Source organism: Phascolarctos cinereus, unplaced genomic scaffold (genome assembly GCF_003287225.1).
Source record: "Phascolarctos cinereus isolate Bilbo 61053 unplaced genomic scaffold, phaCin_HiC Scaffold_5;HRSCAF=322, whole genome shotgun sequence".
In the NCBI taxonomy this organism is placed as follows: Eukaryota; Metazoa; Chordata; class Mammalia; order Diprotodontia; family Phascolarctidae; genus Phascolarctos; species Phascolarctos cinereus.
This window is the reverse complement of record NW_027555958.1, coordinates 398,503,740-398,514,917: the sequence shown is the minus strand read 5'-3', so window position 1 is coordinate 398,514,917 and position 11,178 is coordinate 398,503,740. Positions and strand designations below refer to the sequence as shown.

General features: G+C 32.8%; 1 pseudogene; it reads left to right on the top strand.

Moving 5' to 3' along the window:
* Nucleotides 1–3,445: 3,445 nt before the first annotated feature.
* On the top strand, nucleotides 3,446–4,116 carry LOC110206742 (SIN3-HDAC complex-associated factor pseudogene; annotated as a pseudogene).
* Nucleotides 4,117–11,178: the final 7,062 nt, after the last annotated feature.

Genomic DNA, 11,178 nt, shown 5'->3' with positions numbered 1-11,178 from the left:
AAGATGAAGTCCACACCACTACCTGTGGGGGGAAAAATCCATAAAATAAGCACTCTCCCTCTGACTGTGAAATTGATTGAAGTTCTTAGAGCCCCCTGCTGGCAGGCAGAATTGCTATTTTAAAGTATAAGGGGAAAAAATGTGTGTACATAGAAATGATATAAGTATAACTTATTTTTCTCAAACTTTTTTTGAGAGTGTGAAAGAAAGGTGAGAATACATACAGGAGAAATATAAAGAAATGCTATATATTTTCATCAATTTCTGTTTTTCATATGGGATATGTAGAGTTAATTTATTTGCTTTTGTTCCTTTATTTTATTTATTAATTTTATCTTTAGTTAATATAGTATTTTTCATGATTTCTTAAAAGATTAGGCAACTTTTAGATGATAGATCTAAGAAAAGATATTTAAATACGGAGAATGAACTGTATGGGGAAGAGGGCATATTTCTTTACCCTATAAGACCAGCGTTCCAGCAACAATGGTAGAGAAACTTGACCAGAACAACAAGATTCACTAATGTGAAGAGAAAAGATGGGGTAAAAAAAGTTGCAGTGATTCTAACGTAAGGAAAGGATAATTATCAGTTTTATTGGTTTTAAGAGAAGATTAGAGGTAGCTTTATTAAAAGCTACCAATGTAGTCCATTAATGGTCCAAATGAGACAATAGATATTATAACCAACAACTGAAAACAAATAATGTATATCTTAACAAATACAATTACACAGACATTATTTTTCTTCTGCAAAAATATTCCCAAGTTTCAGCCCCTGTATTTTAGACAATATATACAATACATACAATACAATACAATTCTACCATAATGAAGGAGTTTAGGCAGTAACTTGGAATACGTATTAATGGGATTGAACTTATGATTAGAATTCAAAAATAAGTTTGACATGAAGGCAAGCACTGCAATGTTTTGAAAACAGGAAGGTAAACAGGAAACACTATTTTGCTTGGTTTTTTAGGAAAAAAAATTAGAAAGGGAAAGATCAATGAGATGAAGTGTGTAGACTATTGATTATTACTTATTTGAATTCCTTGTATAGATCTTCATCTGGCCCCTGTATATATATATATATATATATATATATATATATATATATATATGTCAGAAATCAAATGATAAATGATATCTTTATCTGATAAAGACCCATTCTTTAATTGATTAATGGTCAAATATTTCACCAAATAGTTTTCAGGAAAAGTAATCAAAGCTGTCTATAGTCACATAAAATATTTTAAATCACAAGTGATTAGAGAAATTCAAATTAAAGCAACTCTGAGGTACAACCCCACAACCGTCAGATTGACTAATATGACAGAAAATTAAAATCACAAAAGTTGAATGCGAAGTAGAAAAATTGAGACACTAATGCCCAGTTGGTGGAGTTGTGAACTGATTCAGCTATTCTGGAGAACAATTTAGAACTATGCCCAAAAGGCTATAAAACCACACATACCATTTGAAGCAAGAGTGTCACTTTTAGGTCTGTATTCCAAAGAGATAAAAAAACAAAAAAGGAAAAGGACCTATAAGCATAAGAATAATTATAGAAGTTCTTTTAGTCATGCGAAAAAGTGGTAAATGAGGGAATGCCTATTAATTTGGAAATGGCTGAAAAAGTTGTGGTATATGATTGCAATGGAACGTTATTGTGCTATAAGAAATGATGAGCAGGATGCTCTCAGAAAAACCTAGAAAGTAAAAATTATGGTAAGCAAAAATGAATACAATATTCAATATGTGAGGTGACCAAAACAGAGTGCAGTAGGGCTATCATCATTTTCGCTCTATACTTTTATCAAAATGTTGCCTAAAATTATGTTAGCTTTTTTCTTAGCAGCTCCTGGCACCTACACAAAAATTGACCATGTACTACAACATAGAAATCTCACAATCAAATGCAGAAAAGCAGAAAGAGAAAAAGTATCCTTTTCAGATCATAATGCAATAAAAATACATCCAATACTGGGCAATGAAAAATAGATTAAAGTTAGTTAGAAACTAAGTAATCTAATCCTAAAAAATAAGTGTCAAATAACAAATTATAGGAACAATTGACAATTTCATTTAAAAATGACAAAAACGAGACAACATACCAAAATTTATGAGATGAAGCCAAAGTGGTACTTACGAAGAAATGTAAATCTCTAATTGCTTACATCAATAAAATAGAGAAAGAGCAGGTCAATGAATTGGGCATATCATTAAAAAAAAAAGCTAGAAAAAGAACAAATTAAAAATCCCCAACTAATAACCAAATTGGAAATCCTGAAAATCAAAGGAAAAATTAATACAATTTAAAGTAAGAAAACCATTGAACTAATAAATGAAACTAGAAGATGATTTTATGAAAAAAACAATAAAATACAAAAATTATTGGTTAATTTGATTAAAAAAAGGAAGAAAGAATTCACAACCAATGAAGAGGAAATAAAGACAATTATTAGGAGCTATTTTGTCCAATTATATTCCAATAAATTTGATGATCTAAATGAAGTGGATCAATGTCTATGAAAAAAAAAAAACGTAAATTACCCAGATTAACAGAAGACAAAATAAATTACTTAAACAACACAATCTTAGAAAAAGAAATTGAACAAACCGTAAATTAACTTCCTAAAAAAAAAATCCTCAGGACCAGATGGGTTCATAAGCAAGATCTACCAAACATTTAAAGAACAATTAGTTCCAATACTATATAAACTATTTGGAAAAATTAGGTGGAGTCCTACCAAATTTCTGTTATGACATAAATATGATGCTGATACCCAAACAAGGAAGACCCAAAACAGAGAAAGAAAATTATACACCAATTTCCCTGATGGATATTGTGCAAATAAATAAATAAATAAATAAATTACTAGCAAAGAAATTACAGTAATATATCACAAGGATCAAGCAGTATGACCATGTGGGATTTATACCAGGAATGGAGGGCTGGTTCAATATTAGTAAAACTATCGGGCATAACCGACCATATCAATAACAAAGCCAAGAGAAATCACATGACTATCTCAATAGATGCAGAAAAAGCCTTTTGACAAAATACAACACTGTATTAAAAACAACAGAGAGCATAGGAATAAATGTAGCTTACTTTAAAATGATAAGTAATTACCCAGGAGCGCGGGGACCTCTTGGGCTTCCACGGCTTGCACTTGGATCATTTTTGTGTGTGCAAGAGCTCGCGTGCAAATAAGTTCCATTCAACAGAATTTTGTTCCTGGAACGGCGCATGCGCAAAGGGAAGTGGAACTCTACACTTTCCTGGTAACAACTGTTGAATTGCAGTAGACAATTTTTCCAGACCAGGAGAAACAAGCTAAGGAAGACGTGAGCCCGGTTAACTTGTAGGGCACACCACACCTCGCACTCCTATTGAGTGTGGAGAGTTGCGCTAGGAAGGCTACAGCCAAGAAGACAAAATGTTTGGTTTCCACAAACCAAAGATGTACAGAAGTATAGAGGGTTGCTGTATTTGCAGTGCCAAGTCCTCCAGTTCTTGTTTCACTGACAGTAAGCACTATGAGAAGGATTTCCCAGAGTTGGTTTGGGTTGCATGAGACTTGTTCAGGAGATGTCTGTATTGCCCATGTGCTTCTGGTGAAAAGATGCAAAAAGATACCAGCAGGATCAAAAAAACAAACAAAAAAAAAGTGGAATTATATGGTAGATGCAAGGACTGGACCCAGTCTAACGACTACATTAAAGCCAAAGAAAATGAAAACTCTTTCTGGAAGTAGAATAAAGAGCAACCAGATCAACAAATTGCAAAAGAATTCAAGCACTACAGTTCTGATGCTCACAGCACCACCTAAAGTGCCTCCCCAGCTCGATCTTCTTACAGTTATCAATATGATGATGGCGCAAATATGGAGATTGGCTCTGGGCCTAACAGAACACTAGTCTTTTCCTTCTTACCCCTCACATCCTGGAAAAGACAGAAATTATGCTGTGGGTTTATTTACTCAGGGTGTTTTGGAGAAGTTTTAATAGAGACACATCTATTCAAGCCCTATTGTGGAAATAAGAAAGCAGCTGCAGAAAAACCAAAGGAACAGAATCTCTGCCTATCTCCAATCAGGAGGATTGGTGACTCTAATGTTCCTCAAGAAGGGGGACTGAGAATTAGTATAGAAAAGGCAGCAAAATGACCCTCTTTATTTCACTTGGACACTTGCCTATCCTGCCAAAAGACAATTTCTAGAATGATTTTAAGTGGTTTTTGTTTATTTGTTTTCATTTTTTTTCCACTTCAAGTAACTCAGAAGCCATTGTCTGTTTTACTAAGAAGACTGTAGGTAATATGTAGGATACCATGTATTTGATAGGAAAGCTGAATGCTGCTGTCAAATGCTCTTTGAGTTTTTTTTTTAATCTCTTCTTAATGAATGACCATTGAAGTTAGTGTAGAAGGCAGAAATGGGATTTTTGTATATTAAAAATATATAGTTTAGTCTTTCTCTATTGAAAAAACAGTGATTAGGCATTTTTAAGCAAATGTACATTTGTTTTCCTTTGTGAAGGCAAATCTGACAGATCAGTGAAAAGGACTTAAATACCAGAGAGGCATTTAAAAACAATTCTGAAAAACAGAAATCTTGCAAAGGTCATGATGATGCAAACCTGTACTGATCAGTGATTAAGCAGGACAGACTGTACCTTCTAGTGCATATAACTTGGAGGATTCCTTAATTTAAGATAAAGAGAGACTTTTTTTGTATATATTGCTTCCTCCCCCTTTTAGTGGTCTAAGAAAATAGTAATTACATGGAATTACTAAAAATAAAGCCACAGGTCCTCCTGAAGATGTAGCAAGTCATTGGGAAGAATGACTAGGCTCTTATTCTTCCTATCTTACTATGGAGACATCACTGCATGGGTAGAGAATACACTGTAAGTACTGATTATTAGAAGTATGATCCACTTTAATGAAACAATTATGCATATCTGCAGAATTGTGCAAAACAAGGGTTAATGCATCTGGGCACATTTCATAGGGAATTTACATGTGTAAATAATGGATATTTTTCTTCTATATTATGTATAACTCTTTGTCTATAGATTGTTTTAGTGACTATATCAAAGACTGAATGATTCAGTTTTAGCTCTGGATTATTTCATTTGACCTTTGTGAAGGTTTAACCCACGAGAATGGACATTTAACTTGTTTTAGCCTCTTGGGATATACTTTAGTACACTGGTACAAGTTTGCCCTTTTTTGTATGTTTAATATTAAATTCCAGTAGGAATGAAAAAGTGGTGGGATATAGAATAGGTTTGCTTTTTTGTTTCTGATTCAAGCTTTCCAAACATTGTGATGTTAAGGGTAAAATAAATGCTGCACATGAAATATATACATATATATACATATGTATATATATATATATATATATATATGTATGTATGTATGTATGTGTGTGTATGTATACATATATATATATATATGTGTATACATATATGTATTTATCTAAAACCATCAGCAAGCATTATCTATAATGGGGATAAGCTGAAAGTCTTCCCAATGCAATCAGGATTGAAGCAAGAATGTCCATTATCACCCCTATTATTCAATATTGTACTAGAAATGTTAACTGTAGCAATAAAGGAAGAAAAAGAAATTAAAGGAACTGGAATAGGAAATGAGGGGGAAAAAAACTATCACTCTTTGCAGATGTTATGATATACTTAGAGAATCCTAGAGAATCAACAATGGAACTGTTAACACCTTTAGCAAAGTTGCAGGATACAAAATAAATCCACATAAATCATTATCATTTTTATATATTACCAACAAAGTCCAGCAGCAAGTGATAGAAATAGAAATTTGATTTAAAGTAACCTTAGACAATGTAAGATACTTAGGAATATACCTGCTAAGACAAAACTAGTAACTATATGAACACAACACAAAAGGCTTCTCGCATAAATAAAGTCAGATCTAAACAATTGGGAAAATATTAATTGCTTGTGGATAAGGTAAACAAATATTATAAAGATGACAATTCTACCTAAATTAATCTGTTTATTCATTGTCATACCAATCAAACTATCAAAATTATTTATTAGAAGTAGAAAAAATAAAAAGAAAATTCTTCTAGAAGAACAAAAGATCAAGAATGTCAAGGGAATCAATGAAAAAAAATGTGAAGGATGGTGGTCTAGCCATGCCTGATTTCAAATTATGTTATGAAGGAATTAATTACGAAAACAATCTGGGTACTGGTTAAGAAATGGAGTGGTGGATCAATGGAATAAATTAGGTACAAATTACATTATAGTAAATGATCATAGTTATTTAGTATATGCTAAACTCAAATATCTAAGCTTTTGGATCCAAAACTCATTTGACAAAACTGCTGGGAAAACTAGAAAATAGTATGGCAGAAACTAGATATAGACCAACACATCACACCATATACTAAGATAAGGTCAAAATGATTTCATTAATTACACATAAGGGATGATAACATATGCAAATCAGAAGAGCATGGAATAGTTTATCTCTTAGAGCTATGAAGGAAAGAATTTGGAACTTAAAACTTGAAAAAAAATGTTAAAAATTGTTTTAACATGTAATTGGAGAAAATTCAATGTATTTTTAAAAGATACCATTTCCATTTTGGCTAAGACAAATTAATTATTAACATTTTGGGAGCATTTACTAGCAATTTTTCCATATATGCACAATTCATTTACAGCTAATATACATTTCTCTGATTCTATTTATATTAAACATATTATGTATAAAGCATCTATCTACATCATAAATCTATATGTGTGTAGACAGGAATTACTGTTGTATACAATATAAATAATTATATAAATATATAGTTAATAATCAAAACATGTTCATAAATAACTTAGATTAACAAAAAATACATGTTATTTTTATCAATACCTTCATACCTGGTAGAAAAGTACTCTCACCTTTAAACTGCAGTTTCATTTTCTTCCCCTGATCATCTTTGCTAGTTATCTGAGTCTGAATGCATGAGTCATTCATGTAAAATTGGTTGCACATTATTTGGTAAGAAAAAAAAAACAGCATTAAATCACATGTGAATGGTTAACCTGACAGTAGATGGTTTCAAAAAATCTATTTTCAGATGACCCATTGAAATCAATTTCAAGCATTAAGTGTATTCCACTTCTGGATTTACTATGTTTTTTTTCTTTTTTCTTTTTCTTTTTTTCAGTGAGGCAATTGGGGTTAAGTGATGTGCCCAGAGTTACACAGCTAAGGGAGTATTATATGTCTGAGGCTGGATTTGAGATCAGGTCCTCCTGACTCCAGGGCTGGTGCTCTATCCACTGTGCCACCTAGCTGCCTGTGGATTTGCTATGCTTCCAATTGTATTATTTAGGTGAGTTGTTTACTGACCAACCTAGTGAATACAAAGAAGACCAAAATATGCCAAAGTTAAGAACAAAGAAATTATGAACCCCAGTAAATAGAGAGAAAATAATGTAGTGATGAACATCTAATACAAGAAGTAAAAAAGCTAGAACCTAAACATTTCTCAATTGATTCTGATAATAAAGGAACATCCACTTGAAAATGTTACTGCTCCATTTTTATTGAAATCAGGGGGAGTTATATATGCTCACTCAAGGGTAGAATTTGGGTCATTAAGTACAAGCTAACAATGGACAAGAAATGTACACACACATACATTCATACACATACTGATTTCAAATACATATTCATCAGCAGCAATTCATCTAACTCCAATCACACCTCATTTTAAGCTCAGAGGCACTGGTAATTTTTGCCTTTATTATTAAGAAAGAACAATCACATTACAGAGCCTTGTCATTCTCACAGTAATGAGTTTAATATGACATTTGGGAAAGTGCTTTTCTGTGTGCAGAATAACAATGTTGTTTGTACATTTTTTAAAAATAGAAGCCTAAAAAACATACAATGTAAGCAGCTTCTTACTGGGTTTTTTTTTGTCTTTAATTTAAATGTGAGTTAAATGTTAAATTATAGTAATTGTGAACTGTTTTCCTGTTACTATGAAGTTGGTGATTATGGGATAAGACATTTATTCTGGAGCCAGAATTCCCTCAATACAAAATGATTTTCAAAACTGCTGTTACCGTAGAATATTCTAATAAGCACATATTTTTACATTTTTAGGGACAAAGTTCAGTAGTTACCTATTAGGTTGTAATGCAGAGCATTATTTTACCATTTGGGTAGTAGAACCCTTTAGGCCATGGAAACCTCCAAATTCCATAGCAAGACCCGTATCTGGCTGCTCAGGCCACAGCCCTCAGATTATATCTCTGGAAGCCTCCATTGTGAGAAAGTTTGCAGAGCATTATCATATCTACACAGAGGGAGAAGGGTGTCCTTGACCAGCCCCCCCAAAAAAATCCTCTTCCTCTTGCCAGACTTCAAAGATCCATCCCCCTCCCTGTCCTGTATACTCCCTATATAAACCCTAGCTCAACCCCTGATGGGGGCTGCTTGATTTGGATGTGAATATCCCTGGCAGCCGCACGCTAATAAAGTCCACAATTTAAAATTAGCTTGGGTGGTCAACTCGCTAATTTCTCGGTATAACAAGATCAGAAGCATTAAAATCCCTATAGATACAATGACCTGACTGTAGGAAAGATAAACTTTGTTTCTCATGTTTCAGCAAGTTAAAAGCTTTGCCATATCTTCATAGCTAGCTAAGGCTTGGCATTTGGATGATGACATCTGTTAAAATCTTGAGAAAAAAAATATGACATTAGAGGCAATACTTATCCTATAATATTTGACCTAAGCAACGATGAATGAATATTCATTTTGCAAATGGATAGATTCTTCTCATGTTTAAGGAAGAATTACATATGAGATTCTGTATGTTGATGATGGTGAATGTGAAAGTTTATACAGCAGAATATGCTCAAATGTATAGGAGGAGTCTCCATGTTAAGGATTAGTTACTTATGCTCTACAGAAAAGCCATATTCTTTTCATTATCCTTCACTGCAAGAATACTTAAAATTCAAAATTATCAATCCCTTAATACTTAAAAGAGCAAGAATTTTAAATATTGTTTCAGGCTATTCAGAGACACTTCATATTTTTGTTTAATAAGTGTTTGTTAAATAGAATTGAATATTAAAAAAAAAAGTGTTCCCAAGCCCACTACGGAGCCATTCCTTTCAGAAGTATTGCACTAAGGAAAAATCCACACATCCCCTTACTGGATAACAGACTTTGATTGTTGATAACTACAAAAAAAATTACTATGAAGTTAATTTAATTATTTATAACAAGGACAGAAAGTTTCAGATTTAGAAGATTGAGGACCAATAATTTTGACTTTGGAATGAACAAAATCTATATCAGTTCTACTCAAAATTCTGCTTCACAAGATCTAGTGACTGGGCTATCTTCCACACCCCCATCTAGTTTGTTATATTCCTTCTGGATCAAACATTGGCTTCTGCTTAAGAGAAGATGGATCTGGTCTTTTATTTCTATGAGAAGGTGAATTCATTGTATCTGCTTATCTGTAGCTTGGGTTGGGGAAGGGAGTGAGGGGATTCAGTGGAAGACATATCAGGAAAACAAACAATGCCTACATTCCCCAAAACAAATACCTTTCTGATAAATTAGATGAGGATAAAGTCAATGGGTTAGAAAAAATAGAAAAAAACCCCAGTATAACAAGCTAACAAAATGCAAAAACCACACTTTAGGGGGCAAACATAGACTAGACAAAGTGAGATTACAATTCATATTATTGTAGCCTAACTATTCATGTTTAAATTTCAGGCTTTAGGAGAAAGGATCATTAGTCATTCCCTAAAGCCACCCCCAACCTTTTTCCCAAAAGACTGTATTTTCATTAGGTCACCACTTATGCTAGAGCCATATCTAACTGGCTTGAGAAATATTAAATTTTCAGTGTGAACATTTAATCACTACAAAGAAGGGCTTGATCTAATGAGAGAAATTATTTTCTTATTATATTAACAACCAATTATTAAATTAGGATTGAGTTTTTATTTACTTCATTTTTTTTTCATTCAGAAACCAGTCTCAGTAGTTCATTCTGCCAGTCTCTGAAGGACATGGCTAACAGAAGAGATTTCCCTAATTCTTAAGGTACATATTCCTCAATATTGGGAAGGATTTACTTGTATTTAGAATGGAAACAGAATCTAAGCTAGATAAATTATTGTCTTTATGTAATAAGCTGTCTTTACACCCCTCCACTGGAGTTTAGGGTGATCCAGGTCATGACCAGAGTGGTCTGAATGTAGATAGATTCCTCTCTGTAGCTTGCTTAGCCAAACAAAATCTGTTTGTCCATGTGCAAAATGAATATTCATACTTCTTTGCCTCTGTCAAATATTATAGAACAGGTATTGCCTCTGGTGTCATTTTTTTTTTCTCAAGATTTTAACAGATGTCATCATACATCCAAATGCCAAGCCTTAGCTAGCTATGACCATAAAGCAAAGCTGTTAATCAGGTGCCTAATTCTCATGATCAAGCCACGTTCTCAGCAGGAGGGGCTGAAGACTTTTACCCCACCTCCTCATTTATATATACACCAATCAGGGTTGATTTCTCCTGTCAAATGCATGCTCTTTTTAAAAAAATATATATATTTAAAGCATTCAGTGTCTCTATTAGTGTCTTTGGTTACTGAGAATAAAAACTGACCACCAATTTATTATTAGCTAGCCTGATTAACTAATTGATTACTAATTACCCTGAAACTCTGTCTCTCAGGTTTTTCATTCATCATATTGTTGATTTTTTGTAATTAAGAAAATTTTAATATTATAGATTAAAATTAAACTCTTTGGGGATACACTTAAAAATATTTATCAGCACACTGCTGTATTATTCTACAAACACTGCTTGAGTTCAGTAGGAATGCAGTAGAAAGCTCATGAAATGAAGTCATCACCAGACTGGGACTGGGTGACTGGAGACTATTATTACCTATAATCTTAGCAACAATAATAATTAGAATTTATAGCACTTTAATATTTGTAAAGCGTTTTACATCCATTATCTTATTTAAGTGTCAGAATACACTGCTATCATAAAGACTAAACTATTGTTCCTCCAAGGTGGAATTGTAGCCAGAATTGTTTAAAAAAAAACTTGTCATCTGTATTCTTTGTCTTGAGA